Source organism: Littorina saxatilis, linkage group LG2 (genome assembly GCF_037325665.1).
Source record: "Littorina saxatilis isolate snail1 linkage group LG2, US_GU_Lsax_2.0, whole genome shotgun sequence".
Classification (NCBI taxonomy): Eukaryota; Metazoa; Mollusca; class Gastropoda; order Littorinimorpha; family Littorinidae; genus Littorina; species Littorina saxatilis.
This window is the reverse complement of record NC_090246.1, coordinates 21,335,745-21,356,044: the sequence shown is the minus strand read 5'-3', so window position 1 is coordinate 21,356,044 and position 20,300 is coordinate 21,335,745. Positions and strand designations below refer to the sequence as shown.

The 20,300-nt window shown below is 38.7% G+C and overlaps 3 long non-coding RNA genes across 3 annotated transcripts; 1 reads left to right on the top strand and 2 right to left on the bottom strand.

Annotated features, from left to right (window-relative positions):
* Positions 1 to 12,759: 12,759 nt before the first annotated feature.
* LOC138958465 (uncharacterized) lies at positions 12,760 to 15,182 on the bottom strand. Its single transcript, XR_011453411.1, has 3 exons — positions 14,644 to 15,182; positions 13,863 to 13,963; positions 12,760 to 13,082 (listed from the first exon to the last, which is right to left on the bottom strand). It is a non-coding gene; the product is annotated as an uncharacterized lncRNA (long non-coding RNA).
* Positions 15,183 to 15,273: 91 nt separating this feature from the next.
* On the top strand, positions 15,274 to 17,963 carry LOC138958463 (uncharacterized). Its single transcript, XR_011453409.1, has 3 exons — positions 15,274 to 15,423; positions 15,908 to 16,175; positions 16,892 to 17,963. It is a non-coding gene; the product is annotated as an uncharacterized lncRNA (long non-coding RNA).
* Positions 17,964 to 18,039: 76 nt separating this feature from the next.
* LOC138958464 (uncharacterized) lies at positions 18,040 to 20,033 on the bottom strand. The gene is made up of 3 exons (XR_011453410.1): positions 19,690 to 20,033; positions 19,177 to 19,327; positions 18,040 to 18,652 (listed from the first exon to the last, which is right to left on the bottom strand). It is a non-coding gene; the product is annotated as an uncharacterized lncRNA (long non-coding RNA).
* Between the last annotated feature and the right edge of the window lie 267 nt (positions 20,034 to 20,300).

The following is a 20,300-nucleotide window of genomic DNA, read 5'->3' as shown; positions in this document are numbered from 1 at the left end:
GCGAGTCTTAAATCATAGGGTCTTAAAAGGGAGCGAGTCTTAAATCATAGGGTCTTAAAAGGGAGCGAGTTTTAAATCATAGGGTCTTAAAAGTGAGCGAGTCTTCATAGGGTCTTAAAAAGGAGTTTCTGGAAGTTTTCAGACAAAATCGCGATTGTAAGGGAGATAATTGTGGGTTCGATGTCAAAATAAAAGCTGACTCATGGTTCCTGTTTATTTCAGGTAAGAATTAACTTGGTGCGTAATTACACAACAGGTAAAAGATAAATGTAAGTACAAAATCGGAAATATATTTAGTTTGATAATCTAATTCAATAAAAAGCCTGATTTCTGTATTTTTAAAAAAAAATTTTCTTGTTCTTGTTTTGTTTACCCATGCATGTTTTTCCTTCTTTGAAAAGTAAGGTCATATATTGTACTACATTGCAAGCCCCTGGAGCAATTTTTTGATTAGTGCTTTTACCCCCCGCGGTTTAGGGGGAGTCCCATATTGGTTGGGACTAGAAAGAATTTACCCGATGCTACCCAGCATGTCGTAAGAGGCGACTAACGGTTCTGTTTCTTCTCTTCTTCTGTCTTATTTCTGCCTTACCAGTCCTTTCACCTATATTTCCTTCCAAGAAAACTCTCCCTACTATTCCCTGCAGTTTTCCAATTCTTTTCTTGTTGTCTTATTTCTACCTGACCGGATCCATCACCTTTATTGACTCACATGCGAAGCAAAAGTGAGTCTATGTACTCACCCGAGTCCGTCCGTCCGGACGTCCGGAAAACTTTAACGTTGGATATTTCTTGGACACTATTCAGTCTATCAGTACCAAATTTGGCAAGATGGTGTATGATGACAAGGCCCCAAAAAACATACATAGCATCTTGACCTTGCTTCAAGGTCAAGGTCGCAGGGGCCATAAATGTTGCCTAAAAAACAGCTATTTTTCCCATTTTCTCTGAAGTTTTTGAGATTGAATACCTCACCTATATATGATATATAGGGCAAAGTAAGCCCCATCTTTTGATACCAGTTTGGTTTACCTTGCTTCAAGGTCAAGGTCACAGGAGCTCTTCAAAGTTGGATTGTATACATATTTTGAAGTGACCTTGACCCTGAACTATGGAAGATAACTGTTTCAAACTTAAAAATTATGTGGGGCACATGTTATGCTTTCATCATGAGACACATTTGGTCACATATGATCAAGGTCAAGGTCACTTTGACCCTTATGAAATGTGACCAAAATAAGGTAGTGAACCACTAAAAGTGACCATATCTCATGGTAGAAAGAGCCAATAAGCACCATTGTACTTCCTATGTCTTGAATTACCAGCTTTGTGTTGCATGACCTTGGATCACCTTGACCTTGGGTCAAGGTCACATGTATTTTGGTAGGGAAAATGGGCAAAGCATGTGAGTCGTATGGGCTTTGCCCTTCTTGTTTCACTTACCAAAAGTCTTCTTTTCCACATCCTTATTTCTCTGCACCCCGCATCTCGTATGAGGCGACTAACGGATTATGTTTCTCCTTAACCCTTGTTAAGTGTTTCTTGTATAGAATATAGTCAATGTTTGTAAAGATTTTAGTCAAGCCGTATGTAAGAAATGTTTAGTCCTTTGTACTGGAAACTTGCATTCTCCCAGTAAGGTCATATATTGTACTACGTTGCAAGCCCCTGGAGCAATTTTTTGATTAGTGCTTTTGTGAACAAGAAACACTTAACAAGTGGCTCTATCCCATCTCCCCCCTTTCCCCTATCCCATCTCCCCCTTTCCCTCGTCGCGATATAACCTTCGTGGTTGAAAACGACGTTAAACACCAAATAAAGAAAGATTAGTGCTTTTGTGAACAAGAAACAATTAACAAGTGACTCTATCCCATCTCCCCCCTTTCCCCTATCCCATCTCCCCCCTTTCCCCGTGGCGATCTAACCTTGAATGGTTGAAAACGACGTTAAACACCAAATAAAGAAAGAAAGACAGAGAACTTCAACAATCTCAGAGACTTGAGTGTGCTTGCGTTGTATAATGCTTTTGTCAAAGCTGCACACTAAAGTTTTTTTCTTGGAAAAGGACCCTTTTTCTGATGTGTTAGTTACTCTTGTTTATGTTTCATAAAAGATGCTACAGTGTAACTCTAAAGTTTGCTTAACTTATCACTTTGTTGAATACATTTTTATTGCTTTGTGCCATCACAGAGACCTCTCTGTAAAATAACATATTTTGTACATTCTCTACTCTCCACAGATTGAAACAAAGAACCCAAGGTTGTTGATTTTCACTAGTTTTGATTAAAACTATGCAAGTAATTTTGTTTTTCCTAGTTTACCTATAATGTCAGAGAACTTCAACAATCTTAGAGACTTGAGTGTGCTTACGTTGTATATTGCTTTTGTCAAAGCTGCACACTAAAGTTTTTTTCTTGGAAAAGGACCCTTTTTCTGATGTGTCACTGTTAGTTACTCTTGTTTAGGAACAAATCTGCACCAAAGTGCGAACAGAAATTCGAAAAGTGTCTGTGTGCTAGAAATCAGATATCAGATGTCACTTGATTGAGATTTGAACTGTACAAGTCATTTCTTTGGATTGTATTTTGATGGTGCCTATTTTGCTTTCAACTAGAATTGTATGCAAAGCCTTTTGTCTCTGTCAAATTGAGTGTGCTTGCGGTGTGTATTGCATTTGTCAAAGTTGCACACTGAAATTTTTTTCTTGGAAAAGGACCCTTTTTCTGATGTGTTACTGTTAGTTACTCTTGTTTATGTTTCATAAAAGATGCTACAGTGTAACTTTGAAGTTTGCTTCACTTATCACTTTGAATAATTTGTATTGCTTTGTGCCATCACAGAGACCTCTCTGTAAAACAACATATTTTGTACATTCTCTACTCTCCACAGATTGAAACAAAGAACCCAAGGTTGTTGATTTTCACTAGTTTTGATTAAAACTATGCAAGTAATTTTGTTTTTCCTAGTTTACCTATAATTTCAGAGAACTTCAACAATCTTAGAGACTTGAGTGTGCTTGCGTTGTGTATTGCTTTTGTGAAAGCTGCACACTAAAGTTTTTTTCTTGGAAAAGGACCCTTTTTCTGATGTGTTAGTTACTCTTGTTTATGTTTCATAAAACATGGTACAGTGTAACTTTGAAGTTTGCTTCACTTATCACTGAATAATTTTTATTGCTTTGTGCCATCACAGAGACCTCGCTGTAAAACAACATATTTTGTACATTCTCTACTCTCCACAGATTGAAACAAACAACCCAAGGTTGTTGATTTTCACTAGTTTTGATAAAAACTATGCAAGTAATTTTGTTTTTCCTAGTTTACCTATAATGTCAGAGAACTTCAACAATCTTAGAGACTTGAGTGTGCTTACGTTGTATATTGCTTTTGTCAAAGCTGCACACTAAAGTTTTTTTCTTGGAAAAGGACCCTTTTTCTGATGTGTCACTGTTAGTTACTCTTGTTTAGGAACAAATCTGCACCAAAGTGCGAACAGAAATTCGAAAAGTGTCTGTGTGCTAGAAATCAGATATCAGATGTCACTTGATTGAGATTTGAACTGTACAAGTCATTTCTTTGGATTGTATTTTGATGGTGCCTATTTTGCTTTCAACTAGAATTGTATGCAAAGCCTTTTGTCTCTGTCAAATTGAGTGTGCTTGCGGTGTGTATTGCATTTGTCAAAGTTGCACACTGCAATTTTTTTCTTGGAAAAGGACCCTTTTTCTGATGTGTTACTGTTAGTTACTCTTGTTTATGTTTCATAAAAGATGCCACAGTGTAACTTTGAAGTTTGCTTCACTTATCACTTTGAATAATTTGTATTGCTTTGTGCCATCACAGAGACCTCTCTGTAAAACAACATATTTTGTACATTCTCTACTCTCCACAGATTGAAACAAAGAACCCAAGGTTGTTGATTTTCACTAGTTTTGATAAAAACTATGCAAGTAATTTTGTTTTTCCTAGTTTACCTATAATTTCAGAGAACTTCAACAATCTTAGAGACTTGAGTGTGCTTGCGTTGTGTATTGCTTTTGTGAAAGCTGCACACTAAAGTTTTTTTCTTGGAAAAGGACCCTTTTTCTGATGTGTTAGTTACTCTTGTTTATGTTTCATAAAACATGGTACAGTGTAACTTTGAAGTTTGCTTCACTTATCACTGAATAATTTTTATTGCTTTGTGCCATCACAGAGACCTCTCTGTAAAACAACATATTTTGTACATTCTCTACTCTCCACAGATTGAAACAAACAATCCAAGGTTGTTGATATTCACTAGTTTTGATAAAAACTATGCAAGTAATTTTGTTTTTCCTAGTTTACCTATAATGTCAGAGAACTTCAACAATCTTAGAGACTTGAGTGTGCTTACGTTGTATATTGCTTTTGTCAAAGCTGCACACTAAAGTTTTTTTCTTGGAAAAGGACCCTTTTTTCTGATGTGTCACTGTTAGTTACTCTTGTTTATGTTTCATAAAAGATGCTACAGTGTAACTTAAGATTGCTTCACTTATCACTTTGAATAATTTGTATTGCTTTGTGCCATCACAGAGACCTCTCTGTAAAATAACATATTTTGTACATTCTCTACTCTCCACAGATTGAAATAAACAACCCAAGGTTGTTGATTTTCACTAGTTTTGATAAAAACTATGCAAGTAATTTTGTTTTTCCTAGTTTACCTATAATTTCAGAGAACTTCAACAATCTTAGAGACTTGAGTGTGCTTACGTTGTATATTGCTTTTGTCAAAGCTGCACACTAAAGTTTTTTTCTTGGAAAAGGACCCTTTTTCTGATGTGTCACTGTTAGTTACTCTTGTTTAGAAACAAATCTGCACCAAAGTGCGAACAGAAATTCGAAAAGTGTCTGTGTGCTAGAAATCAGATATCAGATGTCACTTGATTGAGATTTGAACTGTACAAGTCATTTCTTTGGATTGTATTTTGATGGTACCTATTTTGCTTTCAACTAGAATTGTATGCAAAGCCTTTTGTCTCTGTCAAATTGAGTGTGCTTGCGGTGTGTATTGCATTTGTCAAAGTTGCACACTGAAATTTTTTTCTTGGAAAAGGACCCTTTTTCTGATGTGTTACTGTTAGTTACTATTCTTTATGTTTCATAAAAGATGCTACAGTGTAACTTTGAAGTTTGCTTCACTTATCACTTTGAATAATTTGTATTGCTTTGTGCCATCACAGAGACCTCTCTGTAAAACAACATATTTTGTACATTCTCTACTCTCCACAGATTGAAACAAACAACCCAAGGTTGTTGATTTTCACTAGTTTTGATAAAAACTATGCAAGTAATTTTGTTTTTCCTAGTTTACCTATAATTTCAGAGAACTTCAACAATCTTAGAGACTTGAGTGTGCTTGCGTTGTGTATTGCTTTTGTGAAAGCTGCACACTAAAGTTTTTTTCTTGGAAAAGGACCCTTTTTCTGATGTGTCACTGTTAGTTACTCTTGTTTAGGAACAAATCTGCACCAAAGTGCGAACAGAAATTCGAAAAGTGTCTGTGTGCTAGAAATCAGATATCAGATGTCACTTGATTGAGATTTGAACTGTACAAGTCATTTCTTTGGATTGTATTTTGATGGTGCCTATTTTGCTTTCAACTAGAATTGTATGCAAAGCCTTTTGTCTCTGTCAAATTGAGTGTGCTTGCGGTGTGTATTGCATTTGTCAAAGTTGCACACTGAAATTTTTTTCTTGGAAAAGGACCCTTTTTCTGATGTTTTACTGTTAGTTACTCTTGTTTATGTTTCATAAAAGATGCTACAGTGTAACTTTGAAGTTTGCTTCACTTATCACTTGGAATAATATTTATTGCTTTGTCCCATCACAGAGAATTCAATAAAAGAAAATAAATATTAAAAAAAGGGTTTTCTGTACAGTTTTCTTTGTGTGTGTTTTTGTGTCACTCGTGATAAATTTACTAATAATTCACCCAGTATGACGGCCAACTGGAGCATGCAGAATGATCACCAAGGCCAGCTTCTGTAACATGCATTCACCAATAATGCAAGCAATCAAGTACCCCAATAATCAGCTTTTAAACAACACGGATCAAGTAACCCCTTTTTAAAACTTAGCTGGTGGTACAATACAACACTTTCATTTATCTCCTCATTGTGTCGATCACTGATTGTGTTTGCACATATTTACACACACAAACAAGAAAAAGAACAACACACGGGGTGGTTGAGTGTGTTCCTTCAGTTTGAGTCGTCTCCTTCAGCAACATAGCCTTATGCTCTCTCTCGAGGGGGATTTAGGTCCGTAAAATTTTGATCCAAATATTTTCCCTTGGCTTTTTTTAACCTTTACGCTGCCACAGTGCCAGCCTATTATTTCTATTATTTTGTGTAAGTGCTTTCAGGTATGCATACTCTCAGGTTCCTAATAAGCGTACATGTACGCATATCTATTTTAGAAACAAATGCAGACCTGTACGGCCTTATTTGGGTCCGTACGCTTATTTATTTTAATTTTATGATTTTATCATAAATTAATTTATGTTCTAAATATTTTTTGGAGAAAGACCAGAGCACAGCTTATTGAAACAGACACTCCCAAGCCACTCGCACTACACAATTTAAATGCACAACTTACACGCATCTTGCACACCCTTGTTCTCATCACTTGTTCAAAACACATTCATAACACCTAAACATTGATGTTTTTGTCGCTGAAGTTTATTTTCAGCGACTACTGTTTTTGATAGAGCAAAAGCTCTACAACAGTAAAATCATAACCAAAGAACACATATATATAGCAAGGTGTAAGTTTTAGTGTACGGGTTGACTACATTTCAAAATGGACATATCAGGCCCTAATTTATCATTCCCGTCACTAAAACACCAAAATACCTGTACATTGAGACCACGACATTGGCAGCCGTGGATGTTATCCATACATTTGTCAAGAGACAATATTCCAGTACACAAAAAAAGATGCATAAAATGGTGCCACTGCGGCGGTAAAACGCCGCGTCCAGAATGGTTCACATGTGGAACACAGCAAAAAGTATAAAAACGGTTCAATTGCGCCCTGATCTCTCCCAAAAGATGCAAGAAAAAAGAAATGTAACACTGTAAAACGCAAACAAAAATGTTAATAAAAATTTCGAAGAGCTGTATTTTCACTTGTTGCTGCTTTCGAGTGGTGGGCGGAAGTGACCTTTTAGGATTTGCATCTTGGTTAGTCAATGAAAACTTGGATTGGATATGGATATAACATCTTACTGCTTTTCATCCTAGAATTTAAAACCCCCATCAGAAATATTTTTCCACATAAATTATATTTATGTTTTCATCACAATTACATGCAGTTTGTACGCTTATTCAAACCCTGTATGCTTACTTAACTTGTTTCTCACAATTTAAGAGAACACAAAGAGATGAAAACTATAGACTGCTGGTGAGAACAAAAAGCAAAATAAGAATGTCTATGTACAAAATGCAACCCCGGCCCCGTACTGTTATTTAATCCCGTACTGTTATTGATTTACAATTTATTTACAAAATTCCACCCTGTAGTGTTATTCAAACCCGCACCGCTATTAAGAACCCGAGAGTAAGTTAGGCGCGATAAATGTTAACTACAGTATTATAAATATTATAAAAGGTTAATATTAATTGTTTTGCTGGAGATGCTTTGCTGTCTGCCCTGCAGTTCCTCAACGCATGTTTGGTGCCCAAGACACGGTTCAAGTGTGCCAATAAGGAAAAGGCGTTTCCAGAAATTTCACCAGGCAATGCTTGTGGAGTTGAACGTCTTGCCGCTTGAAAAACTGTTGTGTCCCTTCAGTGCCACAACAATGGCTTTCGCAGTGTTTGAACTGTTGTTGAAAAGAAACTGCGATTTGAAAAAACAAACCCAATCTAACAACGGTGATGAAGTGCCTGAGGGTGAAGTTGGGATTGTTGAACACATAGCAGGTTTTGTTTTGTTCAACCTCAAGAAGCAGGCAAAACGCATTAACAATGTTGCTGAGAGAGAGTTGGTTGAGGACTGTTTGAATGCACTGGAAACTCCAGAGGTAGTTTCTACTTCCAAAACAAATCTGCCCTCCTTGACACAACGCAAAATATTTGTCAGATGTTTGTGGCTCTGGAGTCCATTTTCAGGTCTACTTTTGGAGACGTTCAAAGCTTTGATTTTCAGATTTACTTCTCCAAATGTGTTACTTCAGATAGTGTGTCAACATGTCTTTATGAAGGCTTATACCAGGTGAATGCCAAGGAAAATACAAAAGAAAAACTTTTGAGTGGAATTGTAATAGTGTACTTCAACGTTAGGGTCCATCATGAATGCAAGGTGTACATGGACAGACACAAACTGTCAACTAAAACAGGCAAGCAGAAGAAAAGCCTGCGCAAGTCTCTGCAAGAATAGCACCCATTCTTACCTGATTGCTGGATAAAAGTAAATGGACTCCAGATTCTCAAACGTCTGGCAAGTTTTTGTTAGTTTTAGAACTCGTCCACAATTTTTTGGGAAGGGGGTGAATCCAAACTTGTTAAAATAGTTGATGTACAAGTTTATTAAAGCTACTGTCCCTACGTTAAATTCTCTCCTATCACCCCTAGACTAGCGCTATGCAACTCTAAATATAATCTTCTTTCACGGCCGAAAGAAGTTTAAATATTCCCATTGGAAAACGTGCACACCCTTCAATAACTTACGTCATTGGTTGTAAAAATATGTCTGTTCATTACCCTCGTCATTACAGTTTATGATTGGTGGAAAGCCTCGGAAAAAAAATGTGACTCCGGAAAGTAGCAGCAAATCTTTACCCCCAATGACATAACATACACGATTACTTTTTATCACAGTTTACTTTTAACATGGAAAAAAATGAACAAGCAACCTTATAGTTTGAGTTGATTTAATTAGTCATGACATTCTTATGGAAAAAATAAACATGACAACAACAAAGTGACAATTGTGATCAAAGTTATGAGATGTTGCTTTTCCGTGCTTGTAGAAATTAAAAGTCAGCAACAACAACAAAAATCGTACAGCAATCCATGAACAGTACACCTAGGAATATAATATAGAGTTTCGTGACTGAAAATTTGACAAGTTGCCTGCCTTTGACTCGGTGACATGAGGAAGCAGCTTGTCACGTTATTAGTTGCTGAACATATCGACAAGGCTATATATATGTGACCCGACACAACAAAAGGACAAAAAGTCAATAGACGTATTGTACTTAGAATCAAAAGGTATGTCCACCGACTTAAATGTCCCTTTTGTCGTGTTTGGTCACCTATAGCCTTGTCAAAATGTTCCGCGACTAAAATCGTGACAAGCTGCTTCCTCATGACACTGACTCGAAGATAATCAACTTGTCAAATTTCCAGTCACTAACTTCTAGACAAGGCTGTACAAAGGGTCCATCAAAAAGTTCTCGCCAACTCTTATTCATTTTCATTCTTGTACAAAAGCAAACATGAACAGTTGCTGCACACAAACAAGCAAGATGCAGCAATACATATTTCACAGAAAATCAGCATAACATTATTTTGGTTTGGACAATCATGACTTTTCAGAAATATATGGTATTCAGGTGATACATGTAAATAAGATGAAAGTATTGTGCATTATGACACACACATGCTTGCACATGCGTGAACACACTCTTGCAAACTCATCATCGCAACACATGAAGTGGCTAATTTGGTACATCCATGGGCTTGCAAGCTCAATAGATAGCACACATGGATTTGCAGCGATAAACATGTTTTACGTGATTTGTGTGCCCCTTTAATCAAAATACATAAGACCAAGGCGCCTTCATCTTTTTTGACACAGTTTAGAAATTAGATTGTTCAGATCTGCTTCACCCATTTTGGCAAACCTATCGCGGCCTTGAAATCTTCTTTAATGGGCTTGTTGAAATCACAACTTCCTGCTCTTTCTCACCTGCCCTTTTTCTAGATACATTGCCTTTTGGTTCAATCATGAGGGACATACTCCTCCCAATCATTAATTTGCTTTCATTGTAGCCAAATCGCCACAAGCTTGGGTTGGTGTTTCGACGCCCCATTCCTCTTTGCCTCCCAAAATGGTTCTCAAGCGGATCTTGGCAAAATCTGTTGCTGAGGACAAAGCTAACTCCATGGCGCAGAAGGAAACGTGTTGCCTCGGGAAAAGCTTTCAAGGTCATGCAGAGCCCCTTGAAGGTCTGATGGGACAAAAACATCCTGTTTCGTTCAATCTTACTGAATTGCCCTGGTCGTGTATCAACCGCATGTTTCCAATCAACCAAAAAGTTGTAGAATTCTTGCAAGAATGCAAAGCGCTCGTCATTCACACGTCTATACGGTAACATATCAGGCTTTCCTTTGAGGTAGCCTTCTTGAATGCTACGAGAGTTCAAACAATCAAAGAATCTGTCCATTTTCAAAATGAAGTCTGCAGTTTCCTGGCACTCGGGGTCCCCATATGCTGCCATGACACGACCAACACGAAAACTCAGCACCTGTGCGGCCAGTCTTACTTTCATGGTTGACGAGGGAGTCAAGTACACATGATCATAGGTCAGTTTTGTGTTGCGAAGTGTGCCAGCAACAGCCCTGTCAAAGACGTCAATAATGTGTTTCCACAACAAGTGTTTGTCGTTTAACCACAAATATCGTGTTCTTTTACCTGAACCAGAATTGTACAGGTTGTTTCTGACAGTTTACACAAGGTGTGGGACATCAGAAAAAAAGAATATATCCCTGTCACGTGCATACAAGTTGACCGTTTTGTTACAAACATCCGTGCCATTGCCATGGAGATCATATAATCTCTGATTAGGCGAAGCCTTGTCACTAGTAGAGGCTATTACTTTCAAGCCACATCGTTCAACCACACAAACAGCACTCCATAACAGAGGGTAAAGTACATCTGCAGTCACCGTCTGCGTTCCAAAAAAACCGACACTGGCCTTAATGTTTGTGTTCACACCAACCACATAAAACACAAGGGCATGTGTTGCCAAACCTGGTTCAGAAGTTCCATCCTTCACAAAGCCAACAAGCTCACCCGACCGTTTATCAAACACAAGGTCTGATTTGATAGTCATTTCATCATGAAGAAGAACAACACACTTCTCATTATCCTTTAAACCTTTCGTTTTTTTGGTCAACTCATCAAGTGTATTCTTTTGAAAGCCAGGTTGTGGATGGTACACATTAGTGTAGTCCCTCAAGGTGGACTCTCCTGGCAATTTGAGAACCCCAGTCTTTCGCAGAGTGTCATATGCGGATGCACTCCTTCTGTGCAAGAAAATTGCTAGACGCAACATCATGGGATGCCAACGCATGCCTTTGGGCCCACTTTCAAACGCCTTTACTTGCTCTTCCCAAAAAAGTTTCTGAAGAGGCTCTTCTGAAGTATTCTTTTTCATCACCTCGGTCAAAGATGAATGCATTTCTGGATTGATTTGAACACCTGTTTCTAGAGAACTTTTTAACTTTTCTAATTCCTTTTCCACATCTTTCTTTTCTTTTCTCACTTTCTTGAAGTCGTTTACTAAACACTCTCTTGGTGTCGAGTGCAAAGGATAGTGTGTGGATATTGGCTGGGTTTTGCTTGTCTCAACACGCTGAAACTTCAGAAGCAACTTTGTCTTGACACAGTGTTGACAGACTGCAGACGATGGTTCTAACAAAAGCAAACAAGAGGTAGATCGAACAGTGGAAGTGTGCTGAATGGAAATACCAATTTCCCCCTCTTGACCAGTGCAAACAATGTGCCTGTAGTACAGTTGACTGGGGTCACCACTTGGGAGTTCGGCGAAGCCTTGTAAACCAGCTTGTGGCACTCCTTCACATCGTCGTAGACTGGAAGGTCCTGAAGTAGTTTTTTGATGCCCGCCTGTAAATACATAAAAACAACCAAATAATCAAGGTAGCAGATGAAAAGTCTTGTTTTAAAATAAAAACACAACACAACATTGAAAAATACACCTGGTGGACTGCACACAACACAACATTGAAACATTCACCTGTTGGACTACACACAACACAACACAGGAACATTCACCTGGTGGACTACACACAACACAACACAGGAACATTCACCTGTTGGACTACACACAACACAACACAGGAACATTCACCTGTTGGACTACACACAACACAACACAACATTGAAACATTCACCTGGTGGACTACACACCACAACATTGTAATATTCACCTGCTGGACTGCACACCACACAACACAACATCGTAAGGTTCACCCGTGTTCAAATAACAAACAAAAAACTTGTTTCCTTTTATCATCGCGATAGAGAATTGTCAACAAATTGGTTCACTTGAAGCCGTTTTTATCAATTTTGTTGTAATTTTAACAATAACAATAACAGCACTTTATTGTCCATTAAAATATTACATAAAAATGGAAATTTTAAGGTCTCAATAACTGAATAAGTCAATTTTTTAAATTTTTTTCTCAACTTAAGTTCAAGGGGTGCTGCCCCTGGACCCCACTAGGGGACTACGGCCTTCAGACCGCCAGGTTTTTTTTCCAGTCCCACCCATTCCTTTAATATATATGCGGCCATCTTCCATGCAGTGAAAATGGGAGATCCAGTGAAATCTGCATTGTCTGAGTACAATAAAAATGATTTGAGGCCAGCACGGGACATGATTTCTGCGTTGGTCACTTTGTTTTGCCAGGTTTAGTGATACGGAGAATGCTTTACAGATGGACTGTGTAAAGTTTCCTCTCCTGTCTGGCATATTTATAAGTAGTGAATGTCTTGCAGCCAAAACAGCAGTCTGTGGAAGATACATGTTATGAAATATACTGCAAATAGAATTACCTTTTGTACATTTGATGTCAGATGAGGAGCTGGGATGTTCATTACAAACACCTGAGCAGTGAAATCAGGAGTGATGCACACTCTAACCATCAGTTGCTGGCTGTGTGTGTCCAACAAAGCCAAAACAATCCTCTCTGGAGTGCTTGATAGCAGGCACCATGGTACCGGTAGTTCCCGAGTACAAGCTGAACAAAGGTCACCAAAGTGGAGGTATTGAACTCTTTCCACAAGCTGTGGTGGATGCCGTTCAACCTGTTAACAAAAAAATTAAACAAGTTATATCTAAATCAACAAAAGTTACAGTTTTGCTGTATAGGTAACAGGTTCAGTGTTAGTACTAGCAGTGTTTACCATAGTAAAAATGTGCATGACTCGCTCAGCTAATTTTAATGGGTCCTGTCATTTTCATGAGTCCCAATTTTAACATCAAGCCAATAATTATCAAACTGAACAAGTTGTAAACAAAACAACACTCATCCTCACAGTGTTCCCCATAGTAAAAATGTGTAGGGTCACAGGGACCCCCATCAGCTATTTTTAAGAGGTCCTCCTGTCATTTTCAAGAGTCCAAAATGTATGCGACAAGTCAACAACGCAAAGCAAGGGCACAAACTGACAAAGTGCTAAGCATTGCTTTGGGGGGTCCGGGGGTATGCCCCCCTCCTAGAATTTTGTTCTTCCAAAGAACCCAAATGATGCAATCTGGTGCTATCTGAGCTTAAGATTTGCCATTAGATTAAGTCCATTTATGGGGTTAGTGCTAGGACAGGTTGGTCCGGTGTCAGAATAATGTGGGTGAGACATGAAGCCTGTGCTGCGACTTCTGTCTTGTGTGTGGCGCACGTTAAATGTCAAAGCAGCACCGCCCTGATAGTGATATAACCCTTCGTGGTGGACTGGGCGTTAAGCAAACAAACAAACAAACAAACACAAGAGTTGGCAGACTCCAAATGGCGTTTTCACTGATGAGCACCAGAAGAAATTCTAAGATTTCCTGAGTTTGCCAGGATAAAAAAATCATAATGTACTCACTGGTGGTTTTCTCAGTGTTGGTTTTGACGTTTCTATGCTGCGTTGGGGCATGAACTCTGTGGGCAAACTTCCTGGAAGTAGTGTGCGACCAGTTCCATTTCCTTTATAAAATAAAAAACAATGTTTACAGTTACAAAGCTCAAGTATTAAAAAATGCATATTATGTAAGGGATCACTCTTAGTCTTAAAAAACTATAGGTAAGTTTATTGACCACCTCATGAATACAAGGTCATTTTGACAATCTATTACTCAATATGTCAAATTTTAAATACATAAATACTATTACTTCATAAATAGATAATATTACTGTAGAAAAGAAATAATGTACTTTCACTTCTCAAGTCTTAGACAACTTGAAATTGTAGTGTACTATGTAGTGCTCTAACCAGTCCAGTACACACATAGACCGGTCACCACACTCCACAGACTGTGCACTCAGCACTGTTTAGTGTGATTGTGAACAACACTGTGTCAACTGAGAGTACTTTACTAGCTGTGGAGTTGTGGCCTGGCGAAATACAGCTGTGTTTTTTTTTATGTATGCAATATATAGTTGGGTAAAACTGCAGTTTACAGTATTTGGTAGAACAGCCCAAATTCATGGGGAGGAATCAAAATTACGGATTGAACTTTGAAGCAAAACAGTTGTAGAATTATAGTTGAAGATGGTGTTCAATCCGTAATTTTTGTTCCTCCCTATCGGCCTATGAATTTGGGCGATTGTCTTGGGATTCTACTCAGTATTTAATTATTCAAAACCACAAAATCAAAGTTGCTTACCTTCTATTAAACACTTCTCCTTGAAATGCCGAGAACAAATATTTGCATTCTGTCGATTGAAACTTTTGTCACTCAGATCGGTTCACAGCTGCCACAAGTTTGCATTCCCACTCAGGATTTTCTGGCCTTCGAATTCGGAAAAATGACAAACCTCTGCACCTGATAGAGCTTGCAAGTGCACAATTCTTGCCTGGATTCTTGCCTGGCATGATGCAGATTTGAAATGTCAAAGAACATACGTGTGCTCTAATGCCTGTGGACTTATCGTGTTCCACCATAACCGGAAGCTGGGTCGCTAAAAGTCGGGTCAAAGGTCGGGAGTTCTTGCGCCGTCTGCTGCAGCAAGCTGTCCTCTTGTTGACAGCAAACGTTGAATACTATCATTCAAAATACACCGAAGTATTTTATATGTGTGTAGTTATTGCAGTTCTGTTAATAACAACTGTTGTCTCTAGAATGGTTTATTTACTCACGTGATAACTAAATATTTTCAAGGATTTTTGTTTTCACTGCGGGACTATTATTCTGCCCTGTTCAGTTCCGCGTTGGGCCTGCCGATACACCACTAAACAGTTCCGCGGCCATTGCGACAGTGCGCATGCGTAGGATTTTTTTCGAGTAAACAACGCGTCGTGCTAGCTTCTCAGCAACTCGAAACATGTGCGATTTGAGCGAGATTTCCATCCAGAAGGTGCGACTGTGGAGCACTGAAGCATCGAAAACCTTGTCGTGTGTACGGAAAACGAGTGTGGAAGGTGCACACGAGGAACTTGTAGCTAGGTAAGTTTTATTTCTTTCGTTATTTACTCTTTGCAATGATGCGATGTGTTGTTCATTCCCAAGACCGGTTTTCCGCCCTGTAAGTTGTAACACTAACAGTAACTTAGTAAGTGCTCTCTCTTCAGATACGCTTAACTTTTCAGTTGATTAAAGTCAAAAACTTGAATAAGTGCCGTTGATCTGTCCACGGAATCTAACTTACTATGAAGCATAACTATATTCCGATTCGTGATGCACAGGCTACATGTTGCGATAGTGTATGCAAAAGTTTTCCATTTTCAATCTGACGTGTGGGTAAGATATGAAACAACAAACATGCATACTAAGTTGCCACTGCCAGTTTGTATAGCTGCTAAGCTTACCTCAGGCTGAGTCAGTGAGTATTTGGTACGTTTACATACAAAATGGTGATGAGGGGGCCAAAAAGAATGCCTTCCACAGGTGCGAAAAACTGTGATTTGATCTCAAGGCCTTTTTGTTTTAGAGCTGTTCCTGCTTTGGAACTTGGGAGATGGGATTCCTGTCGACCGTGAAGCAGAAAATGCAGAGAGGGTGCTTCTTCGGGAGTACAAGCAGAAGTTGTATGTGAAAGGGGTGCTTTATCCTGATCCATTCATCATCACAACTGGATTGAAAGGCAGCAAGATGGGCGATTCCTGTGGCCAAGCGTCTTCATCGCCGGCTGCCTGTGAGTGTGAGCTCGACCTCATGCATCGCCTCGTCAACGAGTTTTAAGGAGGAAAGGCTTACAGGTAGGAAACCTCTCTACTTTTTTAAATAAGTCATATTTGCACTTTACTTTTGAAAAAGAGAATGGTTCAAGTTGAATTGCAAGATGGCAGTGCAGCCTAACAACATTTTGGTTTCAGTGAACAGGGAATGTGTCAAAATCTGAAAAACCAGCATACTAGTATTAATACACACTAAAATTATGCCTGTCGCTGTCATATATACATATAATTTTTGAAAAGTGCAGTGATACTGATACAGTTAATCAGCAATGACTGAACCGACTTTCTAAATTCAGGGATGATCAAATCATCTGACTAATGGCCAGGGGCGAGTACAAAAAATCCGCTGTGCTAGTTAAAACCGCTTGGCAACTCGCCTGGTTGGCTAGTGAAAATTCTCGTCAAATGCAACACTTCTGGTTGTATACTCTAGTTTCAAAACGTTATATAAACAATGCAGTTATAGCAACTGTGGTTTGTACCCGGCAAGCAATTCTTTTTGGTGGACTGGACTTTCTTGAAATGACTCACCTGTCTGGCAAGTTAAGATTTTGAGATCTGGCCATCCCTGCAACTGTCTTAATTTTGCAATGCTCTTCATGCAAGTTGCACTCAAATTTGTGAGCAATTTGTTATGTACAACTTGGTAAATTGTCCTAAATGATGCTTTAGTAAAAGTTGTTGTCTCCTTTCTCTTTCTCATATTGATTATTTTCTTTTTTTCTCCCTTTTGGCAGTGTTTTGACCATATGCAACATGCTGCAAGTCATTTTGGAGGAGGAAGCCCCTGATTGCATCTTTGTCAAAACCAGAAAGAGACTTCTACCTGTCTCCAAGAGTCAGCCATCACAACCACCTGTTACCCAGAGCCAGCCATCACAACCTCCTGTTCCCAAAGTAATCCAATCCTGTTGCCCGTTTTGATACAGGCAGCAACAGGATGCACTTAGGAGGAGGAACTAGTAGAAGTAGGGAAAGCGGTATTAACAAAACAGCTTTTTCCTCTTAACTATGAAACCACACAGATAAACAAGGAGAGCAACCTTTCCACAAAGTAAACAATCCTGACGACTCTAATAATTTGAACAATTTGTCAACTCATGTAAAAGCTTTGCCAGATCCAGGCATTAAGCTCTACTCGTTACACATGTAATGGGCATAGCTACATTGTTGAACAGCTGCTTCGTTTCTGTAAGTTTTCAGCCTGAAAGGTAGTAGGGTGGGTCGCATCTAAAATATAAATGTTTGTCTTGTCAAAACCTATGTTAATTTTCCTACATTTTAAGACTCCCTCTTTTTCTGTAGTGGATTTTTTTTTTATCAGATTATTGTTTGGAGTTCTGAAAAGGAAGGCTCCTGTGTACACCATTATAGATATGACTTTTACTGTACTACATGTGTGTTTTTGGTATATATATATATAAAACTAGATATCTGTCTTCCCAATATGTTCATTGCCAAGTGGATGAAGTCATCAGATTTGATCTGCTGCTAGTGATAACGTTTATCAACATAAGTAAAGTTTTTTGAGCTGACTGGATTGTGTGCATTTTGTTTGCAAGTGCTGATATGTTTGACTTTGTGCTGTAATGCTTTGTCTTGTCTCTCATTCTCCCTTTCAAAGTACGAGAACTCAGATTTTGTTCTGACACACTCATTGCATCATACAAACATCAATAAAGACACACACAGAAAGTGAGCCAAACAAACATTTTTCCTCAGAACATGTTATGGTATGCACAGGGGACATGAAAATTATGGAGAGAAGACTGTGCGCAGGAAGAAGAGAGAAACATTCAAACAAATGAAAACAAACCACTCTGGTGACATGTACTTTATTCTACCTATATTAGCGAAACCGATAGGCTAGATCCTGAAGGTCTAATCCTCGTCTCTATTGCTTAAACAACATCTCATCTATACTATAACGTTTAGGGTCAATACTCATTGGTTGATCGCTAAAAATTCTTGTCTTTTTAGAATTTTTGACTTTTTCCTGCCATCTTCTTGTTGCAAAGGGTGACACTAAAACCATGAATTAATTGTAAGAGACTGGTCGTGGCTATACCAATGCAATATGATATGTTCTGCGAGAAATCAGATTTCTGAATAACCATGGATTTTTCCTGTCTGCGTTCTTTTTCTTAGCCATGTTTGCAATCTGTAGTTTGAACATCAGTCTATTGTTCTCCTTAGTCAGCTTAATCATTGCAATAAGATTGCGCATAACGGGTGTGCATTAAGTTGGCATCTGCTTATACAAAAAAACTATCAACAAATAAGCAAAAACAAGAGCACCCAGAAATGTTTCTGTTGTGAATGGGTCTTGTTCAGGGCTAGTCACACTTTTCTGGCAATCAACTAGCTGCACCATTCCTCTCCCTTGATGATCCTTGGGCCTGGCACGTCTCAAACTGGAATTCCAGATCTCGCATTGCCCATTTTCTTCTGCCTAGCCGGTGCTCTGGTCGGGGTATGTCTATCAGCACTCTTGCTGTCTGAAACATTGCCAAACAGGGTTCATTCTGTCAGTATTTATGGTAGTATTACATCTTCATGCAGGGTTCTCCACATATGTTGTCCGTTTGGGTTCCATGCCCCCAACTTCAACTTATAAAGGTGGTCATTTGGACCCACTGTTGTTATTTTCAGTGCAATACAGAACTCCCCCTGTGAATTCCCCGGTACACTTGTTTTTGTTCCTTTGGCTTCTATGGAGAGCTCTCCTAATGTTGATCAAATCGCACTCTGGAAACAAACCACCCACATAAAACTTAGCTTGGCTTCCAACATTCATAAGCCTCATATATTGATATTGATTGATATTCATTCTTGTTCAGATTTCAAAACACACGAACAGACGAAAAGTCAATTAAATAACTCAAGCTGTAAGGCACAGACACATCATAGTGATACTAGGAACAGCATGTGTGAACAAATACATTCAACACCTTACCATCTTCTTTACTGCGTACCGTCACACACAAAATATAACAAGAAAGTTATTTAAAAAACAACTTACTCTGTGTTGAAATCCAGGGTATCCCAAGTTTTGTGTTGGGAAAGAGTTCTGTGCAGTTGGTGTGCCATCAAGAAAGTGTTGAGAACAAACCCTTGCAGGTGAAAAAAAAGCTTGTGCTGGGTTCTTCTTGTGTGTTGGATGCGGATGCAAGCTGTTGAAAACAGACAGATGCATATCAGATTTAACAATTTATGGCTCTACAAAGCAATTTTTTATTGCTTTTTAATCACAGCCATGCTCTAACAACATGAAGTAAAACAAAAAAAACAAGAAACGGAAACACACTGACACAGAAAGTGAGCCACATTTTTTGATCTCATGCACGGCAGATTCAAACAAGTATTTCATGCAGTGCCGGTGTGCAGTTTTTGTAACGTTCAAAGCTGTATAAATGCAGGTCTAGCTAAACGGTTTTGTAATCATGCTATGGAATTTGCAGAAAAAAACAATAAATCGCATGAACGTCAGGCAATAAAATAAGTTGATCAAGAACTGTTACAGTGTTGCGCTTACCTGAACGGTGGTTGGCATGAACAGCCTACACAGACTCGTGTGGATCCTGGTGAATTTTGCAAAGTTTAGCTTTCCACTTTGAAGACGGTAGCTTCCGTTGTCACAATCAATCATCGGGCAGTGACATGCCATTGTTAAAATCGATAATCGCTGAATTTACATCGACAAAACAACAAAATAAACACAAGTGTCGGACTTGTCAGTCGCAGAACATACGCAAAGCTGTGTTGCAGACGATTTGTTTCCTCGAAAAAATGACGCAGCCAATGAGAGGCGTCTGTGCGGTCACGTGATTTTCCTTCTTTGTTCCATGTAAACGTCGGAACTGTTTAGTGGTGTATTGAGAGTGTGTGCAATTTGCTACAATTGCCGGCGAATAGACTGTGAATACGTTCCGTGCGCGCGAGTATTGCATGTGCATGGATTAAAGATTACATTTGAAGAACACCGAGTAATATAATGGCGGTGCTTTATATTCAACAAAGCGAAGACGATCAGTGGGATTACTGTCAAACTCGAAGGTTGATAAACGCATCAACAACACGGCTTTCCCACGGCTCGATGACTCGATTTGAGTGATTAAAAACTAGTGTGTGTGTGTGCTTGAATAT